Raw genomic sequence first — 18,483 nt, 5'->3', positions numbered from 1 at the left:
GACTCAGAGACCACATGTGAAGGAAGTTAGGTCGCCCACGCGGCTCCATTATCCCCAGGTAGCGATGTTCTCAGCATCTCCAACCTCTTTACCCGGGCGCGCGCACATAATCCCCCCCCACCGCTACCGGCGCTCGCTGGACTACATTTCCCAGCATGCCCCCACCGTCTCCTGCCCTCCTTCCGGGCCCTTCTCAGGCCCGGTACTACAATTCCCAGGGAGGGTGGTCCCTGCGAAATGCTGGGAGATGCAGTTCTCAGTTCTGCCTCCATGTTAAGAAAAAGAAGTGAAGCAAAGGGAAAAGGGAAGGAATTTGCCAACCCACCGAAGAGAGGCCTAAATGAGCTACATCACCTGTGAGACTGTACTTTCTTCGCCATCCCAGTTGCGACAGCCTCACGCTAGAACCAAGGCAGCAGCTTCCTCCTGGTCGTCCTGCAAATCTGAGGACGATTTGACAACTTGAATCCAACTGTAAAAAGGGCATAATTCTTGATCCAGCTCTATTACTTTTAAGAATTTACCATAAAAAGATAATCCGACAATTTGGAAAAGATGAATACAACGTTGTTATATGAAGTTCTTGACTGTAAGAGGAAAAAACGTAAATGTCCATCACCGGGCTAATTAAATTATATATACAAACAATGCAGTACTGAGCAGCCATTTAAAATAATGATATAGATCTATTTACTGACATGAAAAGCTATTCACATTTTATTCTCAAGGGAAAAATATTGATTACAAAATAGCATGTTTAGAATGGTCCAACTCAGGTGAAATTTGAAATACTCTATAATCATAGATTTCAGGAAAGAACTTCCCCAAAATACTATCAGTGATTATCTTGGAGAAAAGGGTTTCAGGTAATTTTTATTTTCATAGTGCCTGAATTGTTTAAAGGGAGCACATAATTTTTAAGCTGTAAGACTATTTCCAAAAACAATTTCCAAATCCAACAACCTCTCCTTACTGCCTGAAAGCTTTCTATGGCTTCCTGTTGCCCTCAGTGAAGCTCCAGGACTCTGCCTGTCTGGCTTTTCTTGTGAGCTCAACAGTTCCACTATTAAAATAGAGGTCAATTAAAATTCATAAAAGACCATTAAGTTAGAAGGGAGTATTTTTTCGATTTTCATTGTCTCTTCTCAAAGTTTTCCTTCTTCTGGTCTTTCCACACCCATTTCCTCCTGATCTCCCACTCATGTTGCAACTCAAGACAAAGTCCTGCCTTCCCTAGAACATATTTCAGGCACACTTATTTTCCTTATATCTGAATTCCTATAGCAGTGGTTTCTAATCTGTGGGCCAGAGATCTCTGTCGGGAGGCGAAGAGAGGAGGAAGGATCAAAGTTATGGTAAAGAATCTGCAAAGCTCTACTTAAAACATTGTCTATAGACTGAATAAATGTCTTACACTTAAAAATTTTTTTTTCCTTTCTGTGTCCAGCTCTCCTAGAATATGAAATATGGTATCAGATCTCTGATTTAGCATAAATCCTGTATTCAATTACAGTATTTTATATTTCATATGTCCTTATTACTCCGTTTTGTGCAAGAAACACCAGAACATTTGAGATCCACTGGCTAGCCCACTGGAGAACTGCAGGCCTATGGGAGAAAGCCCAGGTGGCCTAGATTAGAGTTTAACAATCCTGCAGCCAATCCTGCAGTTTCACCCCACCTAAACCTGGTTACATTTCTATCCATGGGACTCACTTTCTCCAAATACATCAGGCACTTTTTCAAATTGCGTATCTAGTTTTTTCATCCTATTCTTCCAGGCCTAAAAATCCCACCTCCACTCCCCAAAAATATCCTATTCCTCTGCTCTCTTCTCTGAGAATAGTAAGAAAAGTACCTATGACATGTTGGCTATGTCCCTTCCCCTCTGAGTTGCACTGGCCATCCCCTTTCTAAACCCTCTTCATTCCTCCTCCTCCTTTCCCCAGCTCTCCTACTGGCAGAAAGTGGGGGCTGGGTAATCAAAATTAGAGGGATCTGATCTGTTCTGCAAGTAAAGGATTATTTGAGTTAGAGGAATAGGTATGAGGAAATTTACTGAACTAGGATTCTGGGAATCAGATCCTAAATGAGACCTCGCCATGAACATACTGAGTGACCTTTAGTAAATCCCTTAGCTTTTCTGAACCTCAACGTTTACATCTGCAAATAGAAGGAATGATTCCTGCCCTGTCACCTCATAAGGTTTTTCGGAGAATTCAATAAAACAACATGTATGAAAGTGTTTTGAAGATTGTAAAGTGCCACTTATAGTCCAAACCCTTGATCTAATTTGAGAATTCTCTCTCCAAATCCCTGCCATGCCTTGGCATGTAAACTCTTTACTCAAAATTATATCATTATTAATGAATTTATTTAACTATTTAAGGAATTAACTCCATTAAGCCAATTTAATTCCTTGATAATTTTCTATATAGCACCGTTAAACAATTTCTAACTTTTCTAGATTTTTTTCTATATTGAATTTTCATCAAGATATAATGCTTTCCTCTATCTACTTTACAAGAAAGATTTGATTCATCAGTTATCTTTATCAATTTTTACTGATTATTGTTTCAGCTGTTACAAAATTTCTAGTCATTATTTCCACCAAGTCCATCTTTTCCTGGGAGCAATTTGAGCCATTGTCAGTTTTGTTTTGTTTGATTAGTTCTACCAAGTGGAATTTTCCCAGGGGTCAACTTTGCAATGTTCAATGTTACCAACAAAGATGGAGTCATTCAGTTTGCTTTTCCATCCGTAATAAAATTTTACCACGTGTAGTTTTAGCCATTGTCAATTTTATTTTATGTTGATTATTCCTACCATATCCAATTTTTTTCAGCAACTTAACTAAAACAAACTTCAGGGGAAAATGACAGTGTCAAAACTCTATCCTTTGCCTGTTATTATCTGATTAACGAGGACTGTGAGATGGTTTTGTCCCAGCTATGTTAATGAGTTGGCTTTGAACTCTCTCTAAGCATCTCTTTAGGAACCTTGGCACACGTGCAGGCTGGAGTATTACTTTAAGAATTGCTGTAGAATTGCAGGAAATGGACATTAGAGACCTGGTTAGGAGAACCAATCTTTAATGAGCCAGGTGCTGTGCTGGTGTATAAGATCCATTATCTCATTTAATCGTCAGCCTCAATGTCCCTCACATGACTGTTTTATCGTAGAGGAAAGAGAGAGAAAGGCCAAGTTAGGATCAGAAACCAGACCATTTTAATTCTCAGTGCAATTTGAATGATTCTAAGTTCCAAAGTTATCTAATTCAATTTTTAAACTTTTGCAATAATCGTGCTCAAAATTATAATTTTTGAGTTTAACTAAGATATGAAACAAGAAAAAATACATGTATATAAACAAAGCGTCTCAAAGAGCTTTTTGTGTAGCAAATGAGAAAAGGAGTGTAAAAATGTTTTGTGAATGATCCAGCCCTGGGCAAACGAAGGGTACTGTCATTTGTGATGAAGGCCGTTATATAGACCTGTTAGTGTGCTTGACAGAGTGCTAGAAAACTAATAACACACTACTAACTTTCAATCGTTGGGTATCAAATACCCGTCATAATATTTCATTCTAATAGCCAGTATTAAAGGAATAAGATTGCATCCTGCCCATCCTTTAAGACCTAAGTCAGGCATCTGGAAGCCTCCCCTGACCCTCGCTTAGGTTAGGAGCCCACTTAACTCCCGCAGCCTGCTCACGCTGTCATGTTCATTGTCTATTTACTGCCCTCAAGGACAAGGACCAAGGTGATGTGGTTCATCTCTGTGGCCAGAGCTCAGTTCAGCCCAGAGCTTCTCACAGGGTAAGGCCTCAGTAAGTGGTGGTTGAATTAACTCATTAACATGACAAGTAGATAAACCATATTGATAATCAATTAAAATGACAAGGAAAATACCTCAATAAAGCTGAAAAAATTGTAATGACAAGGGAAAAGCTCATATTAAATAAAGCTTAAGAGGAAAATTAATCACAAAATCTGCACAAACTGATTACAGTCACCTAAGCTCCCATCGCAGCAGCAATATGAGGAAAGAGCCTTGATGTCCTGGGTTCAAATCCCACCGCAGCCAGAACGGGGTGTCCTCAGTCAAGTCAATTTCTCTCCTGCACCTGTTTCCTTATCCATAAAATGGCTGACCTTGAACTCCCAAGGCAAATAAAAGAGTTAATTAAGGGACCAGATATTTTTTTGTTTTAAGGCGCTGACAGAAGTGAGGGTTGTTACTAAAAAAAATGTCAGAAGAGAATTGGGAGGGAAGTTTACATTTAAGAGGATCCTTTACATATATTATGCTGCTTAAGTTCATAAGCTTAAAAAAAAATAGCATACCAAATATGGTGAGTTGAATTGTGTATCCCAAAAAGATCATTTTATTGTACTTCCCTTTATTGTGCTTCGCAGGTGGTGTGTTGTTTACAAATGGAATGCAAGACCCTCCACCAACAAAAAGATTACAACTCACTTTATTGTGGGGGTTTGAAACCAAACCTGCAGTACCTCTGGGGTGTGCCTGTACTCATCCCGGTGTGTCCAAGTCCTAATGCCTATACCTGTGAATGTAACCCTTTCTGGAAGTAGGGTGTTGGCAGTTAAGAATCTTAGGATGAGATCAATCGTGGATTTAGGTGGGTCCTGCATCCAATGAATGGTGTCTTTAGAGGAGAGGGAAAAGATTTGAGACACAGAGACACCAAGGGGAAGGCCCTGTGAAAACAGAGGCAAAGATTAGTCATTCACTCCAAGCCAAGAAACATCAAGGATTACCGGCAACCTCCAGAAGCTAGGAGACCGGCATGCTCCTCAGAGCATCCAGAAGAAACCAACCCGGGGGCGGCCGGATGGCTCAGTTGGTTAGAGCAGGAGCTCTTTTTTTTTTTTTTTTTTTTTTTTTATTTTATTTATTTTTTTTTTTTATTGGGGAAGGGGAACAGGACTTTATTGGGGAACAATGGTCAAATTGTTGTCCTTTCAATCTTAGTTGTGGAGGGTTCTGTTCAGCTTCAAGTTGTTGTTCTTTCAGTCTTAGTTGTGGAGGGCGCAGCTCAGCTCCAGGTCCAGTTGCCGTTGCTAGTTGCAGGGGGCACAGCCCACCATCCCTTGCGGGAGTCGAACCGGCAACCTTGTGGTTGAGAGGACGCACTCCAACCAACTGAGCCATCCGGGAGCTCAGCGGCAGCTCAGCTCAAGGTGCTGTGTTCAATTTTAGTTGCAGGGGGCGCTGCCCACCATCCCTTGCGGGACTCGAGGAATTGAACTGGCAACCTTGTGGTTGAGAGCCCATGCTCCAACCAACAACTGAGCCATCCGGGAGGCAGCTCAGCTCAAGGTGCCGTGTTCAATCTTAGTTGCAGGGGGCAGAGCCCACCATCCCTTGCGGGACTCGAGGAATTGAACTGGCAACCTTGTGGTTGAGAGCCCACTGGCCCATGTGGGAATCGAACCGGCAGCCTTCGGAGTCAGGAGCATGGAGCTCTAACCGCCTGAGCCACCGGGCCGGCCCCTAGAGCAGGAGCTCTTAACAACATTGCTGGTTCAATTCCCGCATGTGATGGTGGGCTGTGCCCCCCCCAGCCCCCCCAGCCCCCCCAGCCCCCGCCCCCCACAACTAGATTGAAAAGGCCTACTGGACTTGGAGTTGAGCTGCACCCTCTACAACTAAATTGAAGGACAACGACTGGACTTGAAGCTCATGGGTCCTGTAAAAACACACTGTTCCCAATATTCCCCAATAAAATTTTTTAAAAAGAGTAATATTAAAAAAAAAAAAAAGAAACCAACCCTGCCAACGCTTTGATTTCAGACTTCTGACCTTCACAACAGTGAGAGAATAAATTTCTATTGTTTGAAGCCACAAAAAAAATTGTGGCAGTGTTTTACAACAGCCCTAGGAAACTAATACAGCAATTAAGCTGGAAACCCAAGTAATCAAGTCATTAGTAAATATTTTAAGTCCCCCAAACAGATTCAGAGGAGCCTATTTTAGGACATGTTTATCACTTCCATTCACTTTGTCATCTCTAACAGCAGCTATGGAAAATTGGTATCAACATCCATTGTCTTTGAATCTGTGCCTTTTCTCTTTGTAACACTTACTGCACTCTTAGTTCTTGCCCTGTGTCCCGGGATGGCGCCTACTTTAAATCAGTGTGAAGAATTCTGGTGTCATACAAAGTGCATAGACATGAGGAAGCCAGATCTGAGTTCATATCCAAGCTCTGTCACTTAGAGGCTATGACACTGGGAAAATCAGCTGTCCTAACTGGACTGCTATGTTCTCAACTGGGTACTTATTCATTATGGGGTTTGGAGCTTCGACAGGTGTGTGGCCTGCTCTCTGAAGATGAAGGAGGAATAGCATATGGTAGACAGAAGTACATTGGTATCCACCAAGCATGGTCATTAAGGGGACTTCCCAAATATTTTTCTCTACATAAGACCCCAAATCCTTTGCAAGGGAAAAAGCCCAAATAATGACCAGGATGTAAACTGGATTTCATTTGATTTAAATTCAATAAAGTAATATGTCATTTCTTACTTCCCTAAGTTTGTGGAGTAAGATTCATACCCACTGCATCATCAACAGAAAAATAAAACTGACAGCAAGTAAATTGCACACAATGAAATTACTTATTGACTAAAAATTGATGGAAAAATACAATAAATCTCCTAGACAAAATGTAGATCTGTAAAATTTGTCCAGGAAAAGTGGACTTGATAGAGGATAGAAATAACGACCATAAAAGATAACTTACAATGACAGAAGCTGTAATTATTAAACGGTGACATGGATTTTTTAAATTGACTGATAACTCAAATCATCATTATGAAATTTATACAAAAAATTATTTTTCAGATGAAGATAATTATAGCTCAATTTAAGTGAAAAAGGGTAAGTTGGAAATAGATTTAATAGGCTGTGTAGAAAAATCAAAGGTATTGAACTGACCCAGTGGCATTTGTTCTGGGAAATATTTTCTCAGTGAAAAGTAATCAATATGATATAATTCTATCTAAAAATCTGTATTGATAAACACAAGACAAAAACAACCTTAGGGTCAAAAGAGGAGGCCAAATATCCTGACTTCTCTGCTGAAGCTCTTAGAGAGAAAACAGAAATGGAAGCTGAGGCCAGGTCTTTGCTGATCTACATTTGACTAAAACATTTCTCTGATTCTTCCACCAAGTTTTCATCAATAAAAAATTTCATTGGGGGCCGGCCCGGTGGCTCAGGCAGTTAGAGCTCCGTGCTCCTAACTCCAAAGGCTGCCGGTTCGATTCCCACATGGGCCAGTGGGCTCTCGACCACAAGGTTGCCAGTTCAATTCGAGTCCCGCAAGGGATGGTGGGCAGTGCCCCCTGCAACTGAGATTGAACACGGCACCTTGAGCTAAACTGCCTCCCGGATGGCTCAGTTGGTTGGAGCGCGGGCTCTCAACCACAAGGTTGCTGGTTGGACTCCCGCAAGGGATGGTGGGCTGTGCCCCCTGCAATTAGCAACAGCAACTGGACCTGGAGCTGAGCTGCGCTCTCCACAACTAAGACTGAAAGGACAACAACTTGAAGCTGAACGGCACCCTCCACAACTAAGATTGAAGGATAACAACTTGACTTGGAAAAAAGTCCTGGAGGTACACACTGTTCCCCAATAAAGTCCTGTTCCCCTTCCCCAATAAAATCTTAAAAAAAAAGAAAAAAATTCACTGGGGGTTGCCAGTTAACTCAGTTGGTTAGAGCACAGTTCTCTTAACAACAAGGTTCCTGGTTCGATCCCCACATGGACCACGGTGAGCTGCACCCTCCACAACTGGATTGAAAGAAATACTTGACTTGGAGCTGATGGGTCCTGGAAAAACACAAATAAATAAAAGTTTAAAAAAAAAATTCACTGTGTGCAATTTCACTGTTGTAAGTTTCATTCTTTCTGTTGATTATGGTCAGAGCCCATGTAGTGAAGGCTCCTGCCTTGGGGCCCAAGTACTTAATATTCTCTTTGTCCATTCATTGCTCCATCTGTCCACTCAGCAATTATCCACCAAACACTATGTGCCAGGCCCTGGCAGAGGAATCAGGCCAAGCCCCTGCCCTCACATGACAGTTTTACTTCTTTGTTCTAATCCCACACTTTCTCTTGCTATTTCATTGGGGAAAATCTCCAGTACAATGTTGAATAAAAGTGGTGATAGTGGGTACCCTATTCTCATTCCCATCTCAGGGGAAGAGTTGTATACTTCACCAGTAAGTATGATGTTTGATGTAGGTTTTTTGTGCATGCCCTCTTTCAGATAAAGGAAGCTCCCTTCTACTCTTAGTTTGAAAAGGATTTTATCATAAATGGGTGGTGACCTTTATCAAATGATTTTTCTACATCTCTTGAGATGATCCTGTGATTTTTTTGAACTTTATTCTTTCTGTTAGTGTGGTAAATTATATTGATTAATTTTCAAATGTCAAATCAACCTTGTATCCCTGGAATAAACAAAACTTGGTTGTATAATATTATTTATACATCTTTGGATTTGGTTTACTGATATGTTTTTAGAACGTTTGCATCTTTGGCCTGTAATTTTTCTTCCTGATAATGTCCTTGTTAGATTTTCATGTCTAGGTATTGCAGATCACATAAAATGAGTTGAAAACTTCCATGTTTTCTGTTCTCTGGAAACAACTGAACCTGGAGTTTTCTTTGTGGGAAGATTTGTTTTTTTAATAAAAATTCAATTTCTTTAATAGAAACAGAACTACTCAGTTTTCCTATTTCTTCTTGTGTCAACTTTAATGGGCTGTTTTTTTGTTTTGTTTTTCCCTAGGAATTTGTCCATTTCGTGTGAATTTTCAAGTTTGTTGGGATATACTTATTCATAATATCCTCTCATTATCTTTTTGATGAATGTAGGATCTGTAGTGATGGCACTCTTCGTTTCTAAAGTGATACTTGTGTCTCTTCCTTTTTTACCTTCACCAGTCTTGCCAGAAGTTTATTAATTTTAGTAGTCTTAGCAGAGAATTAACTTTTGATTCATTTGATCCTCTTTCATATCTTTGTTTTCTATTTTATTAACTTATCTTTATTATTTTCTTTCTTCTACTTTATTTGGATTTAATTTATGGACATTTTTTCCTAACTATTTGAGGTAGATATTTAGATCATTGATTTTCAGCCATTTTTTCTTTCTAATATATGCATTTAAAGCCATGTTTCACTCTAAGCATGGTTTTAGTTGCATTCTACAAGTTTTGACATATTGTATTTTCATTGTCATTTGTTTCAAATATTTTCTAATTTCTATTGTGGTTTATTTTTTGACTCATAGATTATTTAGTAGTGTAGTGTTCAATTTCCAAACAGTTGGGGATTTTTTTAGTTTTCTTTTCATTTTTTATTACTAGCATAATCCAGTTGTGGTTATTGAGCATACTCTATATGATGTCAGTTCTTTGAAATTTGGTTAGACTTACATTATATCCCAGAATACCAATAAACTTTCCATGTGCATTGTCATACTGAACTCCTGGAGGTTCTCTGAATGCAGACTTTGTTTTTACTTTTGTCTAAACCATGTGTCACAAACTCAAACACCTACATTTGAAAGGGACAGAGACAATATAAAACGAAAAGAAGACTTTAGACTCCTAAACTTGTACAAACAGAAAATAGACTAAAAAAACTACTCAGCAGCAAACACAGGCTACCTTTCATGAAAAAGGAAGGATGACTCAGAGAGCAGAACCAAGACCCACAGAGAAGTATTCCCAAGTCAGGGCTGAATCATGGAACAGCTCAATTTCAGAATCAATGTGTGCCCTGCTTGATTTTAGAATTGCTATGGACCAGTGAGTTCTGTGTGCCTCCCGTTTCCTCCCTTTTTGAATAGGGAAGTTTAGAGCAGTTATCCTAGTCCTCTCCCACCATAATATGTTGGATGAGTAGAAAGCAGATAACTTGTCTTTCTTTTGCAGATGTTCAGATAAAGTAGAACTATACTTGATGAGAATACTTAAGGAACTATTCCCAAGGAGGCTCATTTGCATTTGAACTTGACTAACATCATGAAATTCTGGATTTCAAGTTGATGCTACAATGGGATGAGACTTTTGAGCGCTTTGGGAGAAGGTGAGGGTATTTTGCATGTAAGATAGATAAATCATCGGGGTCAAGAAGGCAGATTATGTTAGCCAGCCTCCATGATGGCCCGTAATAATTCTTACCTCCTCATATTCACACCCCTGACAGAGTGTGACTTCTGAGATTAGGTAATAAAAAGCTTTATGGCTTCTGCCTCACTCCCTCTTGGATGACTTGCTCTGGCAGAAGCCAGCTGCCCTATCAGGAGAACAGATTCCCATTATGAGGAACTGAGACCTCCTGCCAACAACCAAGCTTCCTGTCAAGTCTTTAGATGACTGCATCCTCACGTAAACCTTGAGCCAGAGTCATCTAGTTAACCCACTTCTAAATTCTTGACCACAGAAAACATGTGAGACAATAAATGTCTATTATTTTAAGCCATTAAGTTTTGGGATAATTTCTTATGCAGAGATAGATAATTTATACTCCCACTTAGACTCCTTACAGTCAAATTGTTAAAGAAGATCTGTCTATTTAGGTCACATAAGATCATTGTTGTAGCAGTTGAACTTGTATCGTCACTAATACAAAGCCGTCTCTCTGTCTGAGACATTTCTTGAGCATCACCACACACCCCACCGCTTTACCTGGCTGTTTCCCACTCATCCTCCAGGACTTACCTCAGCGCTCTCCATCTTTGAGGAAGTCTCCTGTTCCTAGGATGGAAAGCCCTTGCATTTTCCTCTGCAGCAGCGCTGAACACTCTGCGCAGTGACCAACTACGTCCACATCTGCCTTCTGTAGCAGGTGAGGAGCTCCTTGAAGGTAGGACCCCAGGCACAGAGCCAGGCATGGGACAGGTAGGGAGAATCACCAAGTGTTTACTGAATGATTGCATGAGTTGGGAAACAGCTTCTCACCCTTGAGGGCCTTAGTGATTTTGGAGGGCCTCTGAGAAACGGAACTCCTGTACACATGGGATCGTCAGGGGAAGACTCAAAACACCCTCAGAGCACTCCTTTGTTAGGCTCACAACCAACTCAGAAGACAGACACCTGTCAAGGACTTTCAGGAAAGTTTCAGAGATTCGTAGTGGTAAGCAACAAAAACATGACAAAATATTCTGGCTGACTTAAGAGAGGGAATTTATTAAATGAATGTGGGAGTAAGCCCATGAAAAGATGCTCAACACCATTAGTCATGAGGGAAATGCAAATTAAAACCACAATGAGATACCACTTCAAACTCACTAGGATGGCTAATAATTAAAAAGACAGATAGTAACATGTCTTGGCCAGGATGTAGAGGATTTGGAAACCCCATACATTGTTGGTAGGAATGTAAAATGGTATAGTTGCTTTGGAAAACAGTCTGGCAGATCCTCATAAAGTTAAAAATAGAATTACTGTATGAGCCAGCAATTTCACTCCTAGGTATATACCCAAGAGAAATGAAAACATACGCACACACAAACACGTGTACATAAATGTACACAACAGCACTATTCGTATTAGCCAAAGAGTGGAAACAACTCAAATGTCCATCAACTGATGAATGAATAAACAGAATGTGCTATATCCATACCGTGGAATGTTATTGGGAATAAAAAGTAATGGAGTACTGCTACAACCTGCTACAACAGAGATGCACCTCGAGAACATTATGCTGTGTGAAAGAAACTCATCAGAAAAGAATATATGTTGTATAATTATACTGATATGAAATGTCCAGAGCAGGTAAATCCATAAATACAGATAGTAGATTAGTGGTTGCCTAGGGATGAGAGGGTGTTGCGGGTTGGACTGTGTTCCCAAAAAAGATATGTTAAAATCCTAACCCCTGGTATCTATGAGTGTGACCTTATTTGGGAAAAGGGTCTTTGCAGATACAATTGAGATATAAATTAAGATGAGGTCGTACTAGAGAAGGGTGCGTTCTTAATCTGACTGATGTCTTTATAAGAAGAAAAGAGACACCGACAGAGAAAAGAATGCCATGTGAAAACACAAGACCCAGGGGAGGATGTCACGTGATGACGGAGACAGCAACTGGGTGATGTGCCTACAGGCCGAGGAACACCGAGGATTGCCTGCAACAGAAGAAGCTAAGAGAAAAGCATAGAACAGATTCTCCTGTAGAGCCTGCAGAGAGAGCGAGGGCTGCCAGCATCCTGATTTTGTCTACAACTGTGAGAGAATAAATTTCTGTTGCTTTAAGCCACCCAGTTTGTGGTACTTTGTTATGGCAGCGCTAGCAAACTAATGTGAGGACTAACGGGAAATGGGGAGTGACTGCTAAAGGGTATGGGCTTTCTTTTGGCAGTGATGAAAATGTTCTACAGGGGTGGACGGTTGCTCAGTTAGTTACAGCGTGATGCTGGCAGCATCAAGGTTGCCGATTCGATCCCTGCATGGGCCACTGTGATGGCGCCCTCCTAAAAAAAAAAAAAAAAGTTTTACACTTGGTTGTGATGATGGTTGCACAACTCTGTGACTATATTCAAAACCATTGAATTGTTTGTTGAGACATATCTCAATAAACCTGTTATATTAAAACAAAAATACTATTGCGGGGTTCACAGACTCAACAGGAGGCCTAGAGAGCCAGGTATAGGACCAGGAATATCACCACAAATCGTACAAAACTGGTCTGGGGGAAACCCCACAGTTGCTTTCTCAAGCACTAGCTACTACTGATTTTTAAAAAATTATTATTAAATGAAGCAGGTCCTCTTTTTTAAAATATCAACTTCACATATAATTTCCATTCAGTAACCACACCCATTCAAAGTGTATAGTTTGGTGAATTTTGACAAACGTATATATCCCATGTAACCACCATCACAACCAAGATACAAAATATTTCCAACACTCAAAAAAGTTTCTTTGTGCCCCTTTACAGGAAATGACCTCTCCATCTCCAGCCCCAGGCAACTACTGATCTGCATCCTGTCCACTCCCTAAGCTTCGTTCTCCAAACCATCAACACCCTTCCGATAAATTTCTTTTCTCTGAGTGATCCAAGTAGGATGCGAGACACGTGGAGCAGACCTGGGTCACGTCTCCAGTCTGGAGCCAAACCCAGCCAACCCACAACTTGAAGCAGAGCCGCACCCCGACCCGCCCAGTCTAGATTAGTCCAAAGCAGTTAACCTGTAGAGCAGGAGCATGAGATACATTTTCATTGAGTTTTCAGGCAATACATGGCTTTTTTACAGCAACAACCAAGACAGTAAGCAATAGCAAATTCAGGAAGAGAAAGGAGGGCATGTGATCAGAGCCTCAAAGTATTAGTAATGCTTTATTTTTCAAGCTGAGCGGTGAGTTCACAAGTGTTCCTAACATCATTATTCATTAACCTATGCACATCCCTTATGCATGCTTCGTTATTTCTACTTTATTTTTTACAGTTAAAAATAAAGAGTGAGGGAGGAGTTTGTGGCCATGTCCTACAACAAACTTTCATGTGCTTCAGGGTGGGTGAGCAGCTTTTAAAGGGCTGGTACAACATGAGGGTGGCAGGGGCCACCTCATTTCCCAAATTTTCTGCAACAAACATACATGACTTTGGTAATCAAAGAAAAGAACAAAAAATGGAATGGCATATACGAGTGGTCACTTCCCAACAGGCCTTGTCTCTTTCTCCCCTGTGGATAGGATGAATCATGACTTTTCCAAGCCAGCCATGGTAATAAGAGTCCTCGTCCCCTGCAGTTGGTTTAGGGGAACCTGTGTGCCCAATTCGGACAAGTGAGATGAAAGGGTAAGTCTCCTGGTGGAGGGTGCGGGCAAAATTTTAAGAAAAATCTCCCTCCCTGATAAAAAGCGAAAAGACAGAGACAAGAGGGGAAGATTTTATACATTGTTGTGTAATGGTGTCATATTGGATCTGCAGCAGCCATCTTGCAATGTTGAGGGAAGTTGCTGCCAAGGAGGGTGGCTGAGGGAGAGATGGCAAGGTCCTGGGGGACAGATTGAGCCACGGAGTCAATCTAGGGCCTGTTCTGTTGACTTCCTGTTAAGTGAGATTATAAAACTTCTATGGCTTAAGTCATTTTCAATTAGGAAGATTCAGTTACAGCCAAAACATACAAATTGTCACAGAATTTTTTTTAAGTGTAAGGACAGACCTCTTTGAATGGCCTTACAGGCTCATTTCCTCTCCCTAGACAGCTAGCTCCGCTCATCTGAATTAGCCCAATGGTATCAGCGGCTGGGTTCTAGGGGCTCCCCCTTTCTGACGAGGCCACTTCCTTGACAGGGGAGCTTCCCATGTGACCTGGTCACATAACTGTTCCCTCCCCATATCCACTTTATTTAAAAGTTCTTTTGTAAGTTGTATATCTAATCACTGTGTCGTACACCTGAAACTAACCTAATACTGTATGTCAACCGTAATTGAAAATTTTTTAAAAGAAAAAAAGTTCCTTTTTTTTTTTGACATTCATGTCAGCAAGATATATTCCTTCTCCATGTCAGCATTACTGGAACAGGGCCCTTTCTGCTGGGACTCTGGCCACCATGCAGTGGGGTCATGAGAGTTCCAGAAACTGCCTGTGCCTTATGTCTCCACTTGTATGTTTCCCCAAATATATCCTATTTTACATCTGCACTGCTGAGTGGGGCAAGTGGTATGTGTCCCATAACCTCTTTGTATGACAAAGTGTTAAGCAAAGAGGAAACCTTAAGATAGCGACAGTAGAGTAGACAGAAACTAGAACTGACCATTGTGCATATTTACTGATTGCAACTGGCTCTGTCCTTTCAACCAGACCTGCTCCTCAAGCTGCACGCAGGGTAAGGTCCCAGGTGTGACAGGTGGCAGGCAAGGTCTATAGCCCCAGCAGCACCCGCTACTCCTGGAAACCTCCCTAGAGGATCCACTGTACATGGTCCTTCATCTACCAGGTCTCATCTCAAGATTATTACCAGTTCCTTTCACCTCCCCAAAGAGTGAGCTTTTAATAACATAAATCACATCATGTCATTTCTTTGTCAAAAACCCTCCACCGTTTGCCTTCACACTCAGTATATGTTCCCTCCTGTCTTCCTTTCTGTGCCTGCTCACAGTGTGGGAGGGAGAAGCTCCAAAGAAGCAGGGCTTGGGGACCTCTGCCATACAGGCATGCCCAGGGTCCTCTCAAATACTGTGTCCTGAGAGTGCCAAGGCCACAATCTCTAGCAGCGGTTGTTCTTCAGGAGAGACTTAGGCTGCACCCCCCACCACACACACACACACACACACACACACACACACACACACACACAGGCCTCCCCACTGCGCGACTCCCCCTCCCTCCTCTCACCCCCCTCAACCCCCCCCCCTTCTAACTCATCTCCGCCAGGCGGGGGGCGGGGGGGGGGGCGGGGGGGGGGGCCGGGGGGGTAACCTTATAAGTGCTACCTAAGCTGAGGACTGTCAGGTCACCTCGGCTATAAGGATTACTCTAAAATGCCAGGTCACGACGGAGCCCCGTTTATCTAGTTCTCCACCTTGGCTAAAGCATCGGAAAGTCCTGCACTGACTGACCTGGGTGCCAGGCTTCGATGCAGCAACCAAATATGGCCACAAGGGGGCAGTCACGTATCTTCCCAACTGCAGGGGTTTGGTTTTAACCAGGAACGGCTCAAGATGCTTTTACCCTGATCACAAGCAGAAGGCCAGATGGAGATCTGTGGGTGCTCTGGTGAAGGCAAATAACTTGATGTGCTTTTAAAATGACATTTTTAAAAAACTTGTTCAAATGTATTTAGTGGGGATGAAAAGAAACTACTTTTCTGTTAATAAATACAATATATGTAAATAAAAAAACATTAACTTCAAATACATATATGTAAATACGTATGTATACACATACATATGTATGTAAATACATATACGTATACATCTCCTTGTGGGTAGCAACTAGGAGGGGACATGAAGGAGGCAGTTGTCGTTTCTTGATCTGGGTGCTATTTACACAGGTTATGTTCACTTTATGAAAAACTCGTCAATCTGTACTATTATGATTTGTGTACTTTTCTGTAGGTATGCTATGTTTCAAGAAAAGTTTATAAAAAAATCAATGGTAATAATGAGTCAATTAAAACTGTACTCTTTATGTTCAAAATAAGAGACACTTTATGCACTGAATGTGGCATAAAAGTTGTTGAGAATTAATAGGTAATACATTCACAAGGTTCAAAATTCAAATGACACAAAATGGTGAATGAAAATCTCTCTCCCATTCCTGTTCTTCAGTCGCTCAGTTCCCTCCTATATCGCTTATTGTACAATTAATCACCCCAAAACTTAGTGGCTTAAAGCAACAACTACTTCATTTGCTCACAATTCTGTGGGTCAGTAATTTGGGACCCAGCAGGGCAGTGCTTCTGCTGGTCTTGCTGGGTGAATCATGCTGCTTCAGTCCTTTGGCAGATGGACAGTGGCTACAAGGTATAAGATGCCCTCATTCACATCTGTGGCTATTAGGGGCTGCCTGCCTGCTGGGCCTCTCTCTCTTCTGTCACCTCTCATTATCAAGGAGGCGTTTTCACATGGTGGTCTCAGGGCAGTAAAGGGGAAAGGATGGAAGCTGCAAGGATTCTTAATGCCTATCATTTCAGTTGCATTCTATTGGTCAAAGCAGGTTACCTGACTAGACATCTGAGAGAGTGGGGAAAACAGACTCCACCTCTTGAAGGGAGGATCGCCAAAGTCTTATTGCAAAAGGCCATGCATACAGGGATTGGGAAGAACTTGTGGCCATCTTTTATAAACTACCACACCTTCTATGGAATTTCTTATACAGCCTTCAAGAAATATTTTGTAGGGTTGGTCGGTTAGCTCAGTTGGTTAGAGCGCAGTGCTCTTAACAACAAGGTTGCCAGTTTGATCCTCACATGGGCCACTGTGAGCTGCACCCTCCACAATTGGATTGAAACAACTACTTGACTTAGAGCTGATGGGTCCTGGAAAAACACACTTAAATAAAAGTTTGTTTTAAAAAAAAAAAATATTTTGTACATATTTAAACAAATAAATATGTGCAAATATATATAACACATAAAAATTCATACATTTATGCAAATGCCTCCACTTCAAGCTAGAAACCTGAGAGCCTTTCCTAAATTTTCCCTTTCCCTCAGGGTCTACATTCAGTGTATCCGGAAGTTAGTAAAATCTCCAAAATGCATGTATAATCTATCCATTTCTCACCATTTCTATTGCTACCTCTCCTTTCCAACTCATTTCCATCTCCATCTCCTGCCTATCATGGACTCCTAACTAGTCTCCCTGCTCTACTCTTGTCCCATGTGAAGCCATTCTTCACCCAGCAGGCAGAGTGAGCTTTTAAAAATATAAACCATATCACATCATTTCTTTGTCAAAAACTCAGCATATGTTTGCTCCTGTCTTCCTCTTTGTAGTCTCGTACCAATCCCCCTTTCTTTTTTACTAAGACACAGCTTCTGTGCTCTCAAATAAAACAGGTTCTTCCCTGCCCCAGGGCCTTTGCACCCGCCATTTCTTCAGCTTGGGTTGCTCTTCCTCTTGGGGTTTGGCTCCTTTTCCTCTTTCATGTTATAACTTAGGCATTGTTATAACTTAGAAGTCCTCTAGAAGGACTTCTCTGACCATCACTCCCCCTGCTGCCTACACCATCATTTCTATTACAACACACTATTTCCTTTGGTATTTATCATATTACCTTGTTTATTAGTTTTCTTGTATTTTTCCTCTCTCTTCCTTCCAGAATGTAAGGACTTTGTCTTTTCATTAATAGATCTCCTCGACATAGCACAATGTCTGGTCCATAACAAGGGCTCAATAAATATGTGTGAACTGAACAAAGAAGATTAAAGAGGACCGGGATGTGACATTAAACTCTGTGATATAATAGAGGGAATCCCTTGACTGTGGGAGAATGGAGGAAGCTCAAGGATCAGTCTGGGGGTTCAGGGAGGGCTTCCTGGGATGGTGGCCTCTGAGCTATGTTGTGCTGTGCTCGTGGATCCTCCAAGTATGGTCTCAGCCTACTGGGTGGCCCGTTAGGGTCTCCTGATGACCAGCACACAGATCTAAATATGGAGGATCTTGCAATTCCATAGACTCATTTTTACATACACATATAACCAAAGGCTGATTATTAGTCACCTACAAAATACATTATTAAGTTAATAACAATCGATTATTCACAAACACAAGTTATACATTATTAGGCAATATTGCTTACTTACAATCAGAACTTCACTAAGGAGTCCTGCCACCACACAGAACTGGCTTGATCCAGTTGGGGTACAAAAAGGGTGACATTGCTCTCTTTCTTAGCAGGGTTTTTGGCATATCTCTCTTGCTCCCCAAGCCAGAATTGTCCGAAAACCCTGGAGTCTAATTCAATTCAAAGAGGATGGTCCTACTT

At 41.3% G+C, this 18,483-nt stretch overlaps 1 protein-coding gene and 1 long non-coding RNA gene across 2 annotated transcripts in view; one reads left to right on the top strand and one right to left on the bottom strand.

Annotated features, from left to right (window-relative positions):
• The window catches only part of FAM168A (family with sequence similarity 168 member A), a 189,763-nt gene that overhangs the window by 150,011 nt on the left and 21,269 nt on the right, over positions 1 to 18,483 (bottom strand). The window lies entirely within an intron of this gene.
• On the top strand, positions 9,345 to 12,516 carry LOC148755832 (uncharacterized). The gene is made up of 3 exons (XR_016018747.1): positions 9,345 to 10,127; positions 10,756 to 10,889; positions 12,048 to 12,516. It is a non-coding gene; the product is annotated as an uncharacterized LOC148755832 (long non-coding RNA).

Source organism: Rhinolophus sinicus, chromosome 14 (genome assembly GCF_057876585.1).
Source record: "Rhinolophus sinicus isolate RSI-liver-muscle chromosome 14, RSI-T2T, whole genome shotgun sequence".
Classification (NCBI taxonomy): domain Eukaryota; kingdom Metazoa; phylum Chordata; class Mammalia; order Chiroptera; family Rhinolophidae; genus Rhinolophus; species Rhinolophus sinicus.
This window is presented reverse-complemented; position numbering and strand designations above follow the sequence as displayed.